The sequence below is a fragment of the Macrobrachium nipponense genome, chromosome 8 (assembly GCF_015104395.2).
Source record: "Macrobrachium nipponense isolate FS-2020 chromosome 8, ASM1510439v2, whole genome shotgun sequence".
Taxonomy (NCBI): domain Eukaryota; kingdom Metazoa; phylum Arthropoda; class Malacostraca; order Decapoda; family Palaemonidae; genus Macrobrachium; species Macrobrachium nipponense.
This window is the reverse complement of record NC_087203.1, coordinates 108934715-108956346: the sequence shown is the minus strand read 5'-3', so window position 1 is coordinate 108956346 and position 21632 is coordinate 108934715. Positions and strand designations below refer to the sequence as shown.

Here is a 21632-nt window from a genome sequence, read left to right as displayed (position 1 = left end):
GGGTAGCTGGCAACCCAGGCATAAAGTTAAGAGACGACGATGACGGACGATCGTAAGCTGCTGCTGTCACTGTCCTCTGACTCCTCTCCTCCAGTCCAAACGTGCCAGTACCAACTCGTTCGCTGTCATGCGCTGTAGGTTAAGTCTCTCTCTCCTGCGGGATGACTGACTAACCGTATCTCTGTGCTGGCAGTTACGTCTCTCTCTCTGCGGGATTGACTGACGAACTGTATCTCTGCCCTACAATCACGGACTTTAGCCTAAGATTGAGGGGATTTCTTACATGAATGAATAAACATTGCATTCGTTTGGCCTTAATATCTACAGAGATATCTTTACTCCTTTCGTGCTCGTTACTGCACGGGTATAGGACTACGAGTCTACCACAACATTGCACTATTATAGCTCTCTTGCTTAGGCAAAGCGCAGCCTTATTAGGGAAGTAAAACATACTGTGTGAGGGAATGGATGAGCTTGCTGGGGACCATTTCCTTCCTAAAGAAGTTTGTTTCCCTGAATAGACTGCAATTCAGACCTCTACAGTTTGTTTCCTACCGGGAAACTGAAATTTTATTAAAGATTCTAGGAATGATTCTGAACATCTCTCGGTGCGTTAAGTATCTCTTGAGGTGATAGAAAAGAAGGTGCCGGACATCTGGAGAGGGTTTCAGATGTCCTGGATCATAATCTGAAAGAAGTGGAAGCAATTCAGTCGTCCTCCAGTCCTCGAAACGAGTTTTTGGAACCATGGTCCATATCAACTCTGATCTTCCACAGCTCTCTCATCTTAGGAAGTATCTTCTCTCGGTCCCGGTTCGGGTTTACGAGAAAGAGCCTATTATAACAACAGGCGTAGAATGGAACGATCCTCTAGAGGTTCGTTACAGATTGCAAAAGTCGGTTCGAATCGTCTCGATCGAAGGCAGCAAACTACTGACTTCCGAGTGGAATCTTTCTTTAGAAGTATGTTGAGAGTTGTGGAGACTTTAGGGACGTCCTTTGTTTCATTCATCTCTTCGCTAGGTTGAGGACGAAGAGGCTTCTTCTTCTCTGCTCCCTTTTTCTCGATCCGGGAGCGGTAACATTAAACGCCATCCTATGATATTGAACGGGGATGGATGTTTAGTCTCTTTTCCCCTTTTTCAATATCACTTAGGAAATGTAATAAGATGATTTATATTATCACAGGAGCGACAATGACGCTAATCGCCCATGTTGGCCTTCAAGACCTAGATTCACAGAGGTCAGTCCTTACAAGGACCTTTTCCGAGAGAGTCGGTCTCCTTTAACACGAAGTACCTATAACCTCTCCGCTCTGAGTCTGACTACGTTCAGACTATCGAGATGTTGACAGCATAAGATTGCAGTCTTCCCTTTCCCGTTTGTCAAACAACAAAGCCTTCACGATCTTTGAGTTCTGTGAATCTCGAAACTCGCTCACCATCTACTTTTTGTCTCGCCTGTTTTCTCGGAGTCAGACACTCGTGCGAGATCAGGAGACATATAGTAGCCCTGAGTTTCTTGTTGACGAAGTCGGTTGCGTTTTACACCCCCGATGATCGTTTAACATTAGACCAGGTTGGACTGTCAGGCATTCGTCCTTCGGGACTGAATCGCCTTTTTTGCTCCTCGCTCCTTTTCTCCTGGCACCAGAAGCTCGAGTCAGGAGTGGCTCAGGAGTTGATTCGCTAACGACTTTGGTTGCGTTGATACACCCCCCAAGGTTTGCTTAGCTTGAATCGCCCAGGCAGTCCAAACACTCATCCTTCAGCGCAAGAATAGTGCCTTATGGTCTTCAGGGTACAGCCTTGCTGTCCTTGATTCGTCTGACTGTCAACTGGTCGGTCACCTGACTTTAGTACAGACGGACTGACTGTGCATGTCCAGATCGAAGCTTTCAATTGGAACTTAGACATAGTCTGAAGTTCTTGATGTCAAAGCATTCGAACATCTACCTGTTAACTTCTTGCATGTGATCAGGAAGGCATTTTTTCTAACCACCCTAGATACGACAAAGAGGGTTAGTGAGATTTTAAGCCATCGTCACAAGTTTGGCTTTAGAGAACACAAGGCGGTGTGCTCTCTAAGCTTTTCGTTATGGCCTAAGAATGGAAACCCGTTTGTCCTTGGGCCAGGAGCTTGGAAGCAAGGATGGCACAAGTTAGTGGGCAGGAGCCAGAGAGAGCCCTGTGCCCTGTCAGGTCTCTCAAGTTTTATCTCATAAACTCAAGAAGTCGAAGTCGTACGGACAATCTGCAGTGTTCCGAAAAGACCAAGATTGCCCATATCGAAACTTACCTTGGCTTTATTGTTAAGGAGGTCTTTCAAAAAAGCTCCTTCTTTTGTGTTTGCACAAAGATTTGAAATCTTTCGATTTGAATGCTCACGAGGTGAGGGGCGCGGCCATCGGAAGCATTTGCAACAGAGCATGGCACTCAGCAACATCCTGAGTACCATGTTTTTAGCGAACCCCCAAAGCAACTCTGTGTCAATTCACACTCCCTGCGAGATGTGAAGATGGGCATATGTGAATCTGCTGCTCGCTAGGGCCATACGTGTCTGCAGACACAATCTTGGGGGCAAGAAGTACCACTCATCCTATCCTGTAGAAAATGGTTAGGAAGAGCTCTTAATTTAGTAGTTGAGTCGCCGACAACGGTGACTTCTTAACTCTTAAGCCTTAGTTAACACACCTAACCTTTGGCTAGGTGGGTCAGGTGGTGATATATATTTTTATATATATTTATTTTACTTCTTAGCCTCTCATGGTATGGTCAATATGGTCTAGTCACGTCGTGGTCTCGCCCCTGTTGACAGATCCATCTGAGTGCACCAGCTATATAGGTCTCTACCTCGCTGGCAACTCTAGTAGCACAAGCAGACTACGCGGCAGTAACAACGAAGTCAGCTATGCTAACAGGTAAGGAATCAAGATATCAATTATCTGCATATATATGTTTCCTACTAAAAAATCTTCTATTCTGTCTATCTCCCACCACCAAAGGTGGGATTCAGCTATATATATAATCTGACAGGTAAGTTTCATGAACAAAATGTTATTGTAATGATACAATTAAGTTTGTTCATACTTACCTGGCAGATATATATAATCAAGTACCCACCACCTCCCCTCAGGAGACAGTGGAAATAAAAATTATGAATAGAAAATGGGAATGATTCCTGATACCCGCCTCCAGCGGCGGGAATGGGTACTAACCACCTGACTCCCACTGCGTGTGTCGTAAGTGTTTAAATTTCTGTCGGATTCGGAAAAATACAGCTATATATATCTGCCAGGTAAGTATGAACAACTTAATTGTATCATACAATAACATTTTTTATGCATGACACTTACCTGGCATTGGTTATATATATAGCTTATCCTCTTGACGCACTGGCAGAATTTCAAAACTCGCGGCAACCGCTAGTACACTGGTAGTTGCGGCAACTGCTAGTACACTGGTAGTTTCAGGTGATGGTCCACCCCGTTCCCGTGGCGCTGGTACTTGGAACTATTCCCGTTTTCCTCAGATTTTCTCTGCCAGCCGAAACCGGTCAACATCGTTGTTGGTTCTCTGATAGAATTTCCTGCTCGTTGACTGACTTTTTGGATATTGGTATCGTATTCACGAAGTTAGCGTGGCAATCGCATTTGGTTTGGATTTTGATTTAGTATGTCTGATTCAGGAAGTATGTTTAGAGTTTGTGTGAAAGAAGGGTGTAAGGTGAGACTGCCAAAATCATCGGTAGATCCACATACTATTTGTAAGAAGTGTCGGGAGTTTGTATGTACTTGGGACAATAGGTGCAATGAATGTCAGTGTCTGAATGAGAAAGAGTGGAAGGCTCTTATGAAGTATGTTGAGAGATTAGAAAAAGATCGGGTTAGAAGATCTGTCTCTAGGAGTGAGAGATCGGGGGTCTTCGAGTAAGCCTATGAATGAACTCTTTCATGTGTCTTCTCCAGCTCATTCACATGTAGATGTAGCACCTTCCCCTCAGGTTTCTCCTGCGCCCGTTGCTGTATCTGAGGATACTACTGATCCACAAATTGTGAAAGTGTTCGCTGCCCTTGTGTCCATGGGGAGATCCAAATTAAACGATTAACAGACAAAGTGGAAGGTGTTTAGTGACAGTGTTGTGGAGGGGGCGCCTGATCGTCCCTCTCGTGCTCCTAGACCGAGACCTCTGTCAAGCTCCCAGACCCAAGGGAGAAGGCATGTCGACAGTCGAAGGGAGGCGGAGAGGGGTTACTCGCGATCAGTCGTCCCTTCAGGCAGTCCTGTGCTTCCCAGGCTGCAGCAGTACGCCATGGAAAAGGCGATACTGGAAGTGCCGTATTCATCGGATAGTTCGGCGTCAGGAAGGAGTAGGACGTTTCGCGGAAGTATCGCGTCCTCTCAAGAGGTCATACTTTCCGTCCTCATCACAGATGAAAGGGCTGTTGATCAAGAAGGGTGGAGTAGCCCTGAGATTTTTTCATCGGAGGATGAAGAAGCTATCCCTATCAGGAAGAGAGGATTTCTCGTCCGTTGGAAGTAACTAGCGGTTGCGGTGAGAGGTGTTTCTCCTCCCGCTTAGCCTTAGAGGAACTCCACTGCGTAGACCGCAGGATCCTCTCGCCTCTCGTGTTTTAGCCCGGTGCATCCTCGATCTCCTCATCATCAGGAGTCTCGTAAGGAAGCGGAGACGAAGGAAGTTCTGCGGACATGCAGGAGAGATTAGCAGTGATTGTCCAATCATGGGAGAAGCCCGAACAACCTTCGGTTAGATGTAAGGACTCGTCTCTCCCGGTTAAGTCCTCCAAGAGGACGCAGGACGTGCAGCGCAAGCCAGGACGCAGTGCATCCCTTAAGAAGGACGAAGCAGTGCAGGACGCAAGAGGAAGAGTGATGGACGCATACGTTCAGGATGACGCAGGACGCAGGCGGCAGCATGTGGAAACTTTTTCTTGACAAGGAAGAGAGAGTTTTACAAGGAGACAGCTCCGCATTCGCTCTCTAAGCAGGCTCTGCATAGGATCCCGCTTTGGAGAGTCATCAGGATCTTGGTTTTCAAGATATTTCTTCGCAGGAGGAAGAATTTGTGGAGAGTGCGGAGAGGACAAGATGTGGAAGCTCCTTCCTCGGACTACAAGAGACTTACAGAGTGCCTCCTTTCTTTGTTTGAAGGAGATTTTCAACCTTCAGGCCCGCCATCGCCTTTGTCTCAATTTTCGAAGACGAAGACAACAAGAAAATCGTCTTTTTTGAAAATGACTTTGTCTATTTCAGCCAAGAAAGCCCTTCAACGTGTAATGGGTGGTTGAAGGAGAAGAGAGAGCGGGAAGACTTCGTTTTGCATTTCCTCTGGCCAAGTTGGCTTCTAAGTCTGGTGTTTGGTACGCTACGGGGGAAAGTCTTGGCCTGGGAGTTCCTGCCTCCTACCAGGGAGACTTTTCCAAAAAATAGTGGGCAGCTCCCGTAGACATGCTTTACATTCAGCCAAAGTGTGGTGGACTTCGTCAGAGTTCGACCATTTACTCAAAGGTATCTATCGGACTTTTGAGGTTTTTAATTTTCTTGACTGGTCGTTGGGGGCTCTGGCTCGGACTTCGGAGATGGAAGATTCTTCAGAATCCGAGTTACCGAGAAGTATCATGTCCTGTATGGATAAAGCCTTGAGAGAGGTGGAGCTAATGAACTGGCTTCACTTTTACAGCAGGCGTTTTGAAGAAAAGACATCTTTTGTGCTCGTTCGCTGCTAAAGGAGTCTCGAACGCGCAAAAGTCGGAGTTGATGTTCTCTCCTCTTTCAGGACAGCTCTTTCCTCAGGATATCATTAAGGACATCTCGCTCTCCCTCACTCAGAAGGCTATCAGGATCTACTAAGTCTTCTGTAAGGAAGTATTTACCTTCTAACGTAATGAAGAAGACTCCGAAGGATACAAGAACATCACAGCAGCCCTTTCGGGGTAGGACTTTTTCCCTTCCCGACCAGCATTTAGAGGGAAAAGAGTTCCAGCCAAAAGAGGTTCGAAAACCTCAACCAAGCAATGATTCAGAAGTCCTCCAGACTTGTGTGGGGGCCAGACTTTTAGACTTCTGGGAAGTCTGGCAAAGCAAAGGAGCGGATCCTTGGTCTGTAAAGGTAGCGAAGGAAGGATACAAGATCCCCTTTCTCAAGAAACCACCTCTCGCTACAGCTCCGAGAGCCCTAGGGGCTCATAACATCGATTTAGAGAAGAGAGAGGCTCTTTGGCATCAAGTTGTCAGCATGTTTAGAAAAGGGAGCCATAGAACCGGTTCTGGATCACGAATCCCCAGGTTTTTACAACCGTCTGTTTCTAGTACCGAAGTCATCAGGAGGTTGGAGCCAGTACTGGACGTAAGTCAGCTAAACTTGTTCGTAGAAAAGACCAAGTTTACGATGGAGACGAACGATTCAGTGCTGGCAGCGGTACGACCAGGGGACTGGATGGTAACGCTGGACCTTCAGGATGCGTATTTCCATATTCCGATTCATCCCAAGGTCCAGGAAATATTTAAGATTCGTGATCCAGGACAGGATTTATCAATTCAAAGCCCTTTGCTTCGGTCTGTGCACGGCTCCTCAATTTTTACAAGAATGATGTCGAATGTGGCGAAGTGGCTTCATTTGTTAGGAGTCAGAGTCTCTCTCTACCTCGACGATTGGCTCATAAGAGGCACAATCAAAACAGCAATGTCTGGAGGACACGAACATCACATTGGATTTAACTCAGCAGCTGGGTCTGATGGTAAACCTGCAAAAAGTCACGTTGATCCCCTCTCAGGAGCTAGTTTATTTGGGGATTCTGATATCCTCAGTGACTTTTCGGGCTTTTCCGTCACCCGCAAAGGCAGACCATGTGCCTTCGGAAAGTGCAAGAATTCCTATTGAAAGACCAATGCTCGGCGAGAGAGTGGTGTGAGCCTGCTGGGGGGGGTTGGACACTCTCTTCGTTAGAGCGGTTTCATTTCCCTAGGGAGACTTCACATGAGGCCCTTACAGTTCTTTCTGAACGAAGTCTGGCCAAGAAGATCGCAACCAGATTCCTTCCGGTTTCCAATTCCTTCAAAGATAAAGGAGGAATTAAAGTGGTGGCTAGTTCCGGGGAGGTTGTCAGAGGGTACGTCACTCCAGCAGAGGACCCAGACCGGATATTATTTTCCGACGCATCAGACGCAGCAGGCTGGGGAGCGACGCTGGGCCCATCGGGAGGAGTCAGGCCTTTGGAACGAAGAAGAGAAAGCCTGGCACATAAACAGGAAGGAACTGATGGCGATCTTCTTGGCTCTGAAAGTGTCAGACCGTGGATCAGCGGCAAAGTGGTGCAGATCAACGCGGACAATACCACAGCTCTGGCATATATACGAAACAAGGAGGAACCCACTCGTTGTCCCTTTGCACTTGGCGAAGGAGATTCTTCTGTGGTCGGAGAGAGCAAAACGTCACCCTGCTCACCAGGTTCATTCAAGGAGAGAAGAACGTCAGAGCGGACCTGTTGAGCAGGGACGGACAAGTGCTTTCCACGGAGTGAATGTTGCATCTTCAAGTATGCCAGAGGTGTGTGGAAGCTCTGGGGCACACCAGTAATGGATCTTTTCGCTACCGCAGCGACGAAGAGGTTACCGAATATTGTTCTCCAATCCCGGACCCTCTTGCAGTCGCAGTCGATGCCTTCCTACTAGATTGGACGGGTTTAGACGCGTACGCATTTCCCCCGTTCAAGATTTTAGGAAGGGTAATGAAGAAATTCAGAGAAAGTCGAGGAACAAGGCTGACTCTGATAGCCCCATATTGGCCGGCCCAAACGTGGTTCACAGAGGTACTGGAATGGACAGTGGATTCTCCGAGAAGTCTACCCACGAGAGTAGATCTTCTCAAACAACCCCACTTCGACAGGTTCCACAAGAACACCCTCTCTCTGGGTCTGACTGCGTTCAGACTATCGAAAGACTTGTCAGAGCGAGGGGGTTTTCTAGAGAAGCAGCGAGGCAGTTGCAAGAGCACGAAGGCCATCAACTATCAAAGTGTACCATCGAAGTGGGAGAACTTCCGTAAATGGTGTAAGAATCAGGAAGATTTCTTCATCCAGTAACCCCTCTGTGACACAAATTGCAGATTTCCTTCTGTATCTGAAGAAGGAACTGGGTTTGGCTAATCAGACAATTAAAGGTTATAAATGTATGTGGTCTGCAGTGTTTAGGCACAGAGGTTTAGATCTGTCCAACGACGCAGATCTTAGAGATCTTCTCAGATCTTTTAATACAAAGAAGGATCGACTTTGCAGAACTCCTTCTTGGAATTTGGATGTCGTTCTCAAGTTCTTGGAAACGGATAGGTTTGAACCTATGGGCAGTGCGTCTTTGCGAGAGCTAACGAAGAAGACTATTTTCTTAGTAGCCTTAGCTACAGCTAAAAGGATTAGCAAGCTGCAAGCTATTGACAAGCAAGTAGGTTGGAAGCACAACAGAGCAGTTTGTTCTTTTCAACAGGAGAGTTCTTAGCAAAGAATGAGAATCCTTCGCATCCGTGGCCAAGATCATTTGAGATTGAAGGACTGGCTGATCTAGTAGGTCAAGAACAAGAAAGGGTTCTTTGTCCCAGTAAGAGCTTTACGGTTTACGTAGAAAGAACAAGAAGCATTAGGGGGACTTCATGTTCTCTGTGGTGTTCTGTTAAAGATCCTACTAGACCTATGTCTAAAAACGTGGATGGCTTTCTTTGTAAGAGAAGTCATTAAAGAAGCTCATTTACTTTGTCAGGAAGAATGCTTCGGCTTGATTAAGGTTAAAGCTCATGAGGTGAGAGCAGTAGCTACGTCCTTAGCATTCAGGAAAAATTTTAGCCCTCAAAGGACTTATAGATTCGACGTTTTGGAGGACAAACTCGGTGTTTCCTCTCATTACCTTAGCGACGTGAAGACAACTTTTGATAATTGTCACGTTAGGCCCGTACGTATCTCAGGTACAGTACTGGGCAAAGGAGTTTCCACCCCACCCCGATAACCTAATAACATGCTAGGTTTTTTATTTAATTAGGTTATAGTGTTTTTTATGGTTGTCTGAGAAGGTTAATACCGGCTCAGTGGTGTGTAAGTGTTTATTACAATGTATGTGTGTGTGGTTCAGGTGACTAACTTTCCTAGCATGAATGCCCGTGGTAAATGAGGGCTAGGGTTCTCTGTCAGCAGATTGTCATGTCCAGTTGTCAGACCCTTGTTGTTAGCTTTCTCAACAAACAGGTCACATCCTAGTTGAGAGCTACCAAGGTTTAGCAGGCTAAGAGCAGGACCTACGAAGTCAGCTACCTTAGCAGGTAAGGAACTTTAATAGTAATTTTAAAAATTAGTTAATTTTGAATTATGACGATGTTGCTGTCTATGACCCACCTCCAAATGTGTCAATCAGCTATATATATACCTGCCAGGTAAGTGTCATGCATAAAAATGATATTGTTATGATACAATAAAGTTTTATGCATCTTACCTGGCAGGTATATAATAAATTAAATTCCCACCCTCCTCCCCTCAGGAGACAGGGTTCAGAGAAAATCTGAGGAAAACGGGAATAGTTCCAAGTACCAGCGCCACGGGAACAGGGTGGCCATCACCTGAACTACCAGTGTACTAGCGGTTGCCGCGAGTTTTGAAATTCTGCCAGTGCGTCAAGAGGAAATAGCTATATATATACCTGCCAGGTAAGTTATGCATAAAACTTTATTGTATCATAACAATATCATGTTAGGGTCTGGTTTTTGGCCGATACATTGTCTTACTAGCTCACTAACAATCATAAATTTTTTTTTTTAATGTTTACTTTCATTGGTCATAATTTCCATTATGCAGTGATTTTAAGTAACTGATTCAGAAACTACAGGTCTATCATTGTTTAAAATGTGTAATTCATGAAATAATTTTATAAAGTTTTAAGTCTGATCATTACTTTGAAAACTAGTATATTGAAGTTATTAATATTTTATGGGAATACAAAGTAAACCTCTACCTAACAGAAAAATATGTAACATTTTGTGATACTTCGTTCTCGTGTTTCCTTAGCTATAGTTTATATACTTCCAGTAATAATTTGAAACTAGCACTTATGCTAATATTAATAATTGAGTTTGCTTGTTGACACCTTTAGTTTTTAGTTATATTTACTAATTCTTATGTTCCTAATTTTTTTAACCAAATAGTAATGATGTGTACAAAGTTCACAGAGCACTTGCTACCTGTTTTTTCCAGTGATTTTCTTTTATTTTTTATAAAATTTGTACGTATACTGATATTACCTGGTCTTTGCTTTAAGAGTTTGTATGAAATGGAATAGCAAGTTTGTTTTTAAATTCAGTACATAATACCATTCAGATTACGATGTTCAATTTCAAACTAGTGATATAGGATAACTTTTTTAAAGCAAAATTTTTGTAACAAATGGTGATGGGTACCCCTCACATTTCTTGTAAAACCTGTTTCCTGGCTAGTGCATATGCACTTAACAGTTTTAATACTGTTGGGTTTAAGTTATGTCAACGGCATAGTGAATTTGATGTTAGATATTTGTGGCCTAAAATTTGTGTGTAAGTGACAAAAATGAATATGATATTTATATACAGTAATGTTTTGATTATGATAAGGATATTAATCACATCAAATATGACTGGGCACCCCTTTTGAATGTATAAATATTATTATTTTAGATAATTGAAACTTATATATTTAATTTTAGGTTCATATATTGATTCTCTGAATATCTCAAAATTCATAATCAAGATTCAGTGTTGATTTTCTCTCTGAAAAATAAGTACACTATAGTACCTTGAAATTACATTCAGTACTCTCAAATATTAGAATAAATGATAACTTTTTCATATTATTTACCTTGGCTGGTCTACCATACCAAATTTTCAGATATATAATGAATTCAGTGAATTGCATTAGTAAAGGTATGTATATGTATATCATATAAATTTTTTCATATATACGTATACACAACTTTAATGTTACAAATATTAAGCCACAAATATTATTTGCTACCACATTTACTATCCCTTAAAAAAAAAGATTACATTCAAGGTTCATATTTAATTGAATAAGTCTATCTGCCCAGCTAGGATACAGATACACTATATATTCAGAAATAGTTCTCCAGTCTTGGGCGCATAAGCTATTGTAATTTGGGAGGGTTGTTTATAAAGTAAATGTTTTCTAAGATAAAGTAGGATTTCATAATTCTAAATAAATACAGCAGTTGTATAGGTAGGGTGGTTTGTTAAAATAAGTTTGAGATAGTAAGTTTAATACTGTACATTACATAAAACCAGTCCGTTAAATATTTTTCTGTATCATATTGGATTATTATAAACATACACTCATTCATGTAGGGCCAGGCAGTTATTTTGACATTTTTCTTTGGAGTTTTCTTGTAGATATTACAAATTGGGTAAGATATAGTTATATCAAAAGAACATAAAAAGCTGTAATTATGAATACTGATGGCTCCTAATTAGATGCTGGCATAGACTTTAGAGCTGTTTTTCATAATTTTGAACACAGTGATTTCTCACCAAGTTTGTCTTCCATTTTATTGTAATTCTGCTGCTGTTGTTTAATCTGCCCTTAAGGAAAATTTTAATTCAAAAGGGTTAAAATTTTTATTTAAAAGTGAATTTTTCAAGGTGCCCAACAAGTTGTAAAGAATTTCAGTGTTTTTTTTGTTTTTAAACATATTGAGATTTGAGATTAGATTTTTTTATCAATTAGAGAGCCAGAAACTTCCCTTATTTCAGGTATTAGCCCCCCACAAACATTTTTGGTAGGTGGAAGAGAAATAGCAGATATTTTGAAGACAATGCATTGTCAGTGGCTCAAGATTGGTTGTACATACTGAGAAGAGGGAATTATTTTTCTTAACAGAAAAAATAGTTAGCCACTACTTTGGTCAACTTTTTTCGATTTGGGTATTAATGCTCAGATACGTATAAGGATTTTTCTGTATCATTCCGTTTGACCAGGATAAGCTAGAATTGACCAGTGGAACTGTAATAATGTGCTAGGAATACATATAGAAATAGTTCTATGCTATTTATAAGTTGGGTGTAGTATGTGAATTACTAATTTTTATCAAGACTTCGCTTAGTACATCTGTAAATATTATTTGCTGAAAAAATGTAGTTTAGGCATCAGTGACACCCAGAGTTGTTGTGATGCCACTATCAGGTAGTCTCCGGGTTATGGCAGTCTCGGTTACAGCGTTCCGACTGTAAAATGCTTGGCTCACAGTGCTGTTAACCTGATTTTTGCAGTGCCATAAGTGGTTTTACTGGGCTTACCCTGTTTTATGGTGCTGTAAATGCTATTTTTATTGTATGTCTTACCGAACAATTATACAGCCGTGATTTCCACGAGCGGCAGGAGACTAAATTCAAATTTAGCGCGTAGGCGTCGCCAACACTGGTGGTGATGACGTCATCTCCCTCCACTCGCGGGAGAAGCAGGTACAACTGCCCAGGTGAATCCAATTCTTTTCCTGCCTGCGTCAGGTGAACATCGGTGATCGGTGCGGGGATGACTTTGTTTCGCTTTTTTGCTTGTGGATTTGATCTTCGGAATTGGTGAAGTACTCTTTTTGGCGTTGTTGTTATTATGCTTATTATTTAGGCGTTGCCATGTCGGATTCTAGTCCGTCGGGAGTTAGGTTTTGCATCTCAGGATGTAAAACTAGATTATCCAAGTTAGAGTATGATTCTCACACTAAATGTGTTAAGTGTAGGGGACAGTTTGTCAGCAGATCGAACATGTAACGAGTGTAGTATTGGACTGATTCTCAATGGAAGTTTTTTTAGTTCATACTCGGAGAAATTAGCTAAAGACAGAATTAGAAAAGCAGCGCTTAGGGTGAAAGTAGGCTTAGCTCTGCTTCGTCTTGCGATGCATCTGTTCCTTCTGTTTCTCCTCAAATTGTTATGTCCTTTAACTACACCTCTTATTCCTCCTACTAATCCCACTTCTCCGGCTTCCCGTGTAGTTTCTTCCGACACCATTGCCAGTCTGGAATCGAGGTTAGATCAGAAATTTTATTTTCGTACTAGCGAATACGGTTTTTGCAACTTGGTAATTCAGTTAAGACGTTTTTGGAGAAAGGGGCTTCAAGGTAAGAGTGTAGTTGAGGGTGCGTCTGTCTGTCCTGACACGTCTCCTAGACAAAGGTCACTGTCCAGCTCCCCGCACCGGGGAGAAGACATACCAGAAGTCCAAGGGAGTCGATCGGGATTTGCCCACAGGACAGGTGCCTCTCTTGTTGAGCCTGTTGCGCCTCAACAGGGCTCGGTTAAGCGTTGGAAAGGTGTTGCGGTTAGACGCCTTTTGAATGATTCAAGCAATTCGTCTCCGGTCGCGCGGCGCTATTGGCGAGATTCGCCCGTTTCGCGTCCCTTAAAGAGGCGTTCAGGCGCTGATTCTCGCCTCCTCCAGTCAAGCGGTATAAGGAGCCTGAGAGTAGGGTTGTGCCTCGGCCGTTAGCGGCTCGTTCGTCGCCTCAATCTGTGCCTTTTTCGGCTCCATCTACTAGTAGAGATTGTGGTTTTAGTGCTGTAGCTAGCAGTTCTAAGGGTGTTTCTTTAGGCGCTTTCTCGTCTGTTACGCCTGATGCGCCTGTTTCGCCTCGAATTTCGGCGGCTCCGAGCAAGGCGCAAGTAGTTTTTCCGCCTCCTGCGGAACATTTAGGCTCTTCCAAGCCTACCTTAACTGTTTTTGATTCGTCTCTGGCTCCTTTGCGCAAGCAGTTAGAGATGTTAACCAACTGGGTGAATGAGTCCAAGGGTGGTTCGAAAACCTTCAGATCCGGTTGTAGTCCCGTCTACTTCTTCGGCGGTATCGGAGAATGAAGAAGAAGTAGAGGAGGAGGATTCACATCACCTCTCGTGTTATTCACGTCTCCTTAGATTTCTTCTGGTATCTTATCCAGATTATTTTGAGAAAGCGGCTCCGCGCTCCCCAACTTCGACTTTTTTGATGAGGAGGAAAACTTCAGACCCTCTCCTCCCAAAACTGTTCTATCTAAAGCGGTTAGACATTCGTTGAAAGAGACGGAGAAATGGATGTCTATGAAAAGAGACTTAGGGAAGGCTCTTTTTGCTTACCCTCCCTCTAAGTTGCTTCGTAAGAGGTATAGGTTTTATGTAACTGGGGAAGCTCCTTCTCTGGGAGTTTCTGCCTCCTCCCAGGGAGACTTCTCCAGTTTTAATCGACTCCTCTAGAAGATCTGCTTTCGCCGCAGCGAAGTTTTCTTTACAGCGCCTGAGTTGGACCACATTGTAAGAACTAATTTAAACTTTTGGAAGTCTTTAGCTTCCTTGATTGGACTATTGGCGCTTTAGCGGCCAAGATCGAAGACTGTCCTTCTCTTTCTCAGGAGTTAGCGGAGGATTGGATTGGTGTTCTGTCCTGTGCGGACAAATCTATTAGGGATGGATGTGATGAGTTAGCTTCGCTCATCGCCTTTGGTACCTTAAGAAAAAGGCAAACTTTGGTGCTCCTTTTGCTTCTAAAAGGGTTTACTTCCCAACAGAAGTCTGCTCTCTTGTTTGCTCCTTTTGTGAAAGATAACCTCTTTCCAGACGATGTAGTGTTGTCAATTTCGTCTGCGCTAGATAAGAAATCTACTTCGGATTTACTGGCACAGTCTACTAAGAGACCTAAAGCTCCTTTGGAGACTGTTCCTTCGGTTTCTCCTCTGGCCCAAGCGCCTTTTCGAGGGAGAAAACCCAAGCGCTTCTTTCGGCCGAAGTCGAATTTGCGACCTCAGTCTAAGGCCTCGGGCCAAGGGTTAACAAACCTTCCAAATGAAAGCTCAGTTCTTCCTGCACCAGTGGAGCCAGGCTGGCTCTGTTTGGGAGGAAATGGGAAAAGGGAAAACAGAGGAGCAGAAGCCTGGGTAGTGCAAGTACTCAGTTCGGCTATCGTATTCCTCTCGTTTCACCTCCCTCGCTCTCACCTGTGCCCAATTCCATTCCAGGGCATACTCTCCGGGCTCAGACAAATTTCTGGCGCTAGCCGCAGAAGTGGAAGCGCTTCGGAAGTACCTGAGGTTCATGTTTGAAGGCAAGGTGTTTTCAGTTTCGGGCGCTTTGCTTCGGACTAGCGACCGCTTCCTCAAAGTTTTCACCAGGGTTCTATCCCCGATAGGAAGCTGGCTGCACATATTAGGAGTAAGAATCTCCTATCTGGACGATTGGCTTCTCCGGTCGGAATCAGAGAGTCGGTGCATGAAGGACCTTGGAACAACTCTGGATCTTGCCAGAAAGTTAGGAATTCTGGTCAAACAAACAGAAGTCCCAGTTGTTCCATCTCAGAGCATCCTTTATTTGGGGATGACTCTGAATGCTCAAGTTTTTCGGGCTTTTCTGTTCCCGAAGAGGGTTCAAGGCTGTCTGGAGACAGTTCAGGAGTTCTTGGACAAAAAGGTAAGTTCTGCCAATCAGTGGATGAGGCTCCTGGGCAAATTGACGTCAGTGGAGAAATTTGTGACGTTGGGAAAGACTGCACATGAGACCTCTGCAGTTTTTCCTGAGAGCCTCTTGATGCAGGAAGACACAAACCAGACTCGATTGTCTTTCCTGTCACAGAGTCAAATAAAAGAGGACCTAAGGTGGTGGCTCTCTCGAGCAAGGTTGGAAGAAGGGTTAGATTTACGACCCATCCTCCCGAACCTACACAGTCTTTTCCGACTATTCAGTTTCTTTTCCGCTCTTCGGACACAGGTTGGGGAGCCCTGCTGGGAAATCAAACGGACTTCAGGAGCTTGGTTGGAGAAGGAGAAGAAGTTCCACATAAATGTAAAGGAACTTTTAGCAATTTTCCTGGGGCTCAGACAGTTTCGGAGCTTAGTAGAAGGTGGGTAGTGGCAGTGCATTCCGACAACTCCACGGCTCTCTCGTACGTGCGGAAACAGGGGGGGACTCAGTCTTTCTCTCTATACGAAGTAGCCAAGGATCTCCTCCTGTGGTCAAACGAAGCGAAGGTTCAGCTAGTCCCGAGATTTGTTCCGGGAAAGATGAAGTCCTGGCGGACGAGTTTAAGTCGTCAACAGCAAGTGTTACCTCTGGAGTGGACTTTGGACAACAAGATTTGTCAGAAACTTTGGCGCCTTTGGGGACGACCGTCCATAGACCTGTTCGCGACATCAAGGAACAACCGTCTTCCTCTCTTTTGTTCTCCAGTTCCAGATCCTCTAGCTTGGTCGGTGGACGCAATGCTGTGGATTGGTCGGGTCTGGAAGCTTATGCATTCCCTCTGTTCGGTCTAATAAGAGAGGTGCTGAACAAGTTTCATGTCGCACAGCATGTAACCACTAACGTTAATCGCTCCCTTTTGGCCCAGGAGAGAGTGGTTCCCGGACCTTCTCCAGTTGTTAGTAGACTTCCCAGACTTCTTCCTCCAGAGAAGTGGCTTCTCAAACAACCTCACTTCAAGAGGTTCCACCAAAACTTGTCCGCTCTAGCTCTGACAGGGTTCAGACTGTCCGGAATCTTGTCAGAGCGAAAGGGTTTTCAAGAAGAGCTGCAGAAGCTATCGCTCGTTGTAGGAGAGAGTCTTCTAACAAACTCTATCAAGGGAAGTGGAGAATCTTCAGAGAGTGGTGTAGAAGTGCTAAAGTCTCTACTTCTGCGACCTCTTTAACAGAAATAGCAGATTTTCTTCTATTTCTTAGGAACTCTAAGAAACTGGCTCCTTCGACGATCAGAGGATATAGAGCCATGCTTTCTTCGGTTTTTCGACATCGAGGTTTGGATATTTCCTCCAATTCAGATCTGTCGGACCTCATTAGGTCTTTCGAAACCACTAAGCTCCCGCAGGATACAGTGGCTTGGAACTTAGATGTGGTGCTTAAGTTCCTCATGGGGCCACCGTTTGAGCCTTTGAAGTCTGCTTCACTCAGGAACTTGACTAAGAAGGCACTTTTTCTTATTGCACTAGCTTCTGCTAAGCGTGTCAGCGAATTGAACGCTATAGACAAAAAGAGTCGGTTTCTCTCAAGGCAATGCTGTATTTTCGGTATCTTTGACCTTTCTAGCCAAAAACGAGAATCCTTTTAATCCTTGGCCGAGGAGTTTTGTGGTAAGGAATTTATCTGATTTGGTTGGACATGAGGAGGAAGAAAGGCTCTTATGTCCAGTCAGGGCTATTAAGCAGTATCTGTTTGCCACTAAGGGTATTAGAGGACAATCTTCTAAGCTCTGGACCTCGGTTCAAAATCCCTCTCGTCCTCTTTCTAAGAATGCTATATCGTTTCTTTATTAGAGAGCTTATCAGGGAAGCTCACTCGCAGTCCGAGAACGACAATCTTTCCGTTCTGAGAGTTAAAGCTCACGAGGTTAGAGCAGTGGCAACTTCTTTAGCATTTAGAAAGAATTTATCTTTAGCTTCGATTTTCTTCAGAGCACGTTCTGGAGATCGAATTCGGTTTTTGTGAGTCATTATCTCAAAGAGATAGAAACGGTTTCGAGAATTGTAAAACGTTAGGTCCCGGTGGCGGTTTCTGGCATGGTGTTGGGAGAAACGGCACAGGGGTTGTCACCTCTATGCTAACTTTTCACCTTGAATAGGTTGTCGAGTTCAAGGGAAGCTGGGGGTACTGAGTACCTGGGATACTCACCAGTCTGTAGGTCAGATTTTATAATGGTTTGGGTATATAGTTTTTAAACTGGTGTTGGTGACAAATGTTTTGTATGATTGAATTTCTGGTCTTAGCACCCGGGCAAGGGCAATCTTTGTTGTTACTATCCTCCGTCAGTCAGCCTTGACTCGCTTGAACTACGGAAGGATTCCACTCCTGTAGAGGCTAACTTTGGTCAAATTCCAATTCCTCTACAAATAGTAAGAAGAGCACCGACCAGAGGCAGTAACAGTCTGCTGTAGCTCTCTTATAAGGTAAGGTACAACAGACACCTTGAGTGTTTACTGGTATTGTAATAAATGTAAACCATTTAGAAATATAGTGGTCCACTGAATCCCACCTTCCCATAAATGTGGTAATCAGCTGTATAATTGTTCGGTAAGACACTACAATAAAAATGAAATTTTCATTATTAAAATGAAAGTTTTATTGTATACTTACCGAACAATTATGATTATACCCACCCTCCTCCCCTTAGGTGGACGGACGGGCAGAAAGAATTGGATTCACCTGGGCAGTTGTACCTGGTTCTCCCGCGAGTGGAGGGAGATGACGTCATCACCACCAGTGTTGGCGACGCCTACGCGCTAAATTTGAATTTAGTCTCCTGCCGCTCGTGGAAATCACGGCTGTATAATTGTTCGGTAAGTATACAATAAAACTTCATTTTAATAATGAAAATTTCATTTTTCCCATTATTATTATGATGTTCTTGTTGAAGGTGTTTTTTGGGGGTTTTTCTTGTTGAAGGTGTTTTTTGGGGGTTACAACTTGCTGTTGGGAAGGAACAAAACCCCCCCCCTGTAAACCGGGGACTTCCTGTATACAGAATAATCCTTGAGTTCAAGCAATCAAGATAGATGTCAGAAGGTTTGTTTGCTAGAAAATGCGAGGAAAGATGTATAAAATAGCCGCAGTAACATGAAGGAATGACACAACATAAAAACAGTTTTGAATTGTAAAGTTTGGATAATGTCTCATAGGACAAAGGTAAAAAAACTACCAAATGTATGGGGGATATAACAGAAGTTATTGCAGACGGTAAATAAGTTTTAAATGTACATGTATAGAGGTATGAAACAGACTGAATATAGAGATATGAAATAAAACTGACCATGAAAATAATGAGGAGAATAAGTGTTTGAAGTTTTCACTGACATGGATATCAAACTTGCAAAAAGAGAGAGAAAATGGATGATGAATCTTGTACACATTGTGGTATAATGTATTTTTCTTTATTCTTCTGATTAATCCCTAGTTGGGGTTTCTGTTTTTGTTAATGAGCCTTTTCTAGTCGCTTTCAACATTTATTGAATGGCTCAGTTTATAATTCATTTTGAAAGAATTTTTTTTACACAAATCCCCTTTCCGGTTCCAAACCACCCCGTTTATCTGGGCATGGGTTAATTACATGATTATCATAATGAGAAAAGTTGCCATGGGCATGGTTAGATGACTTCTGGGAATGTGACAACTAGAAGCATAAACTCAGCTCATCTTTCATGAAGGTTGAAGAGTGGTCTGTGGGATTAGTCTTCATTGGTATATGAAAAGTCAGGGAATTTATTCTTTTTCACATCGTTTTTTCTTAAACACTCGGGGAGTTTCAGAGTGATTACACCCAGTAGGGGCTTCAACTTGAAATCCCCCGCTGGCATTTCCACAGTTCAAGAGTGTTAGCCTATCCTTCAGAGGCTTGTGCTCTGGCAATGAACTTTCCTCCTGCGTGATGTAGATGCGTTTTGGCATTTTTTCCAAAACAGCCCTGTCTCATCACAAATTGAAGACCTGTTGTTGGAGGGAATCCTTCAGTCTCAAGATACTATTGAATTCACTAATGAATTCTTCAGCAGCACGTTTATCTGAGCTCACAGCCCCCCCATAATCTACGACACTATGGATGCCTAAACGCTTTCCAAATTTTTCAAACCAGCCACTCCTATCCTTGAAATCACCAAGAGCAGCATTAGTTGTTTGGCATTTTTCTTACATAAATCAAAATGCAACATCTAGCTTTCTCACTGTTTTCATTTATCCACACTAACAGAGTTTTCCAACATCTTCCGCTAGTTGCGATCTCTGTTTGTAATGAAGTGACCTCTTTTCGCAACATCAGCTGCCTTGATTTCATGTTTCTTTGCTAGGATAGAGCTGATCGTCAACACTGATTTGCCGTACATCCTAGCAAGATCAGCTACATGTGCACTACTTTCATACTTTGCTACAAGTTCTTTCTTGAATTTAATCGTATTGCTGGTTTTTTTTACTGAAGGGGTGGCACTTGCAACTTTCTTTGGTTGCATGATGGCTACTTTGCAATGAGTTTTTACGGCAAAATTAGCACAAAAGACAAACACGTGCTGTGATGCGGACTACTAGCGCAGAGATGGATGTTCAGCGAGAAACAAAGCCAGAATGGGTCTTGAGAGAAGACAGGGTGTTTGTTTGGGTGCTTGATGCGGGGCCTGCTCACACGCTGGGCCCTGGATGGAGTGTTTCCGAGTGTATGAAAACCGAGGAAACTTATGATGACTGAGACAAAATTTCTTTGAAAAAAGTTTACGAAAATTGAAATGTACGAAAAGAAAGACGTACAAAAACCAAGGTTTGACTGTACATATGTTGTGAATGGCATGATGATATAAACCAGAAGTCCATTGGTGGAGGTATCATTGCCCAGTGAGTATAGTTAGGGTTTCACCAAGGGAGTTGCACATGCGACCTCTAGTCTCAGGTTGGTTCACTCTTCTCTGGAATAAGGTAGAGTGTTTATGAGGTTGTGGGTAACATAGATTTTCTGTGGAGTGGTTGGTTAGACAGTCTTGAATGAGTCGTCACTTAGAACAGGCTGGGACGTCAGCATTAGTATGTAACTGCCTGCTCTCTGGAGGTCGTTCCTTGCTCTGTCAAACTTTGTTGTGCATACCACTCTAAGTCTTCTGTTTGGGTAAACCCAAAAGTTTAGCTGTATCCCTGTTGGTCATTTCAGGTTATGGATTCTTTAAATTTTGGTTTTTGATTTAAGCTTTTTATGCGAGTATAATTGTGAATCTCATTTGCCTTTGAGTAGTATCTTTCTCCTGCCACCATGAACTTTTAGAGATACTGTATCGACAAGGACTTAATAGCTCCATTTACAGTGACTTGATAATAGGTTTAAAATTGTTTTTTTATTAATACTGGAATGTAAATTGAAAAATTTCTAGAATGAAAATCAGGGGTGAAATGAAATTATATATTGAATGGTTTTTATACAACATTAACCACTGGTTAGATGTAAAAGAACTTTTCTGGTGAGGTTTTTGTATAATAGGTGGAAGTTTGTAGCATATAACACATAATTAATGTAATCACTATGGTTAAATAGGTACAGTTCAGTATAATAATACCAGATATTAACTGTAAGGAAGGAAGCATTCTTAGATAGCTCATTTCATTTATTTTGTCTCATTTTATATACATTTTTCAGCTACAAGACGCATCTCTACTGGTTCAACTTTTAAGAGCCCTGCTACTGACATCTCCAATTTGAGTGTCACTTCATCTACTACTTCAGGGAGAGAAAAGTGCAAAGGCGGAGATAGTGCAGCCCAAGGACCATCCAGCCGAAAGAATGGAAGGGGTTCTGCCGGTGGCCGATCTTTCTCGGAGACACCTTCCCATCATCAACCCTGGTGTCTCTCCCCATGTGGCCTAAAGTATGTCAGTTATCATATAGAACCAGGGCTATTTTTCAAATATATCTCTTTTAAATATAAAATAAAGTACTTACATATCAAAACTGTTCTGCGAGCAAGGTGTATCTTACAATTTTAGAATAACATTTTAGTTGCCATATGAAATGGGTGCCATTGACATGCCTAGACAGGATGGGAAGATTTCCAAATTTTGATCATGTAGAGTAAGGAAAAGTCTTTGAAGAAGAGATTGAAGAAAGCAAATGATCAGATTTGA

The 21632-nt window shown here is 43.0% G+C and overlaps 1 pseudogene; it reads left to right on the top strand.

Annotated features, from left to right (window-relative positions):
- Positions 1-21570, top strand: part of LOC135223178 (diacylglycerol kinase delta-like) — an 88410-nt pseudogene extending 66840 nt beyond the window's left edge.
- The last annotated feature ends 62 nt before the right edge of the window (positions 21571-21632 follow it).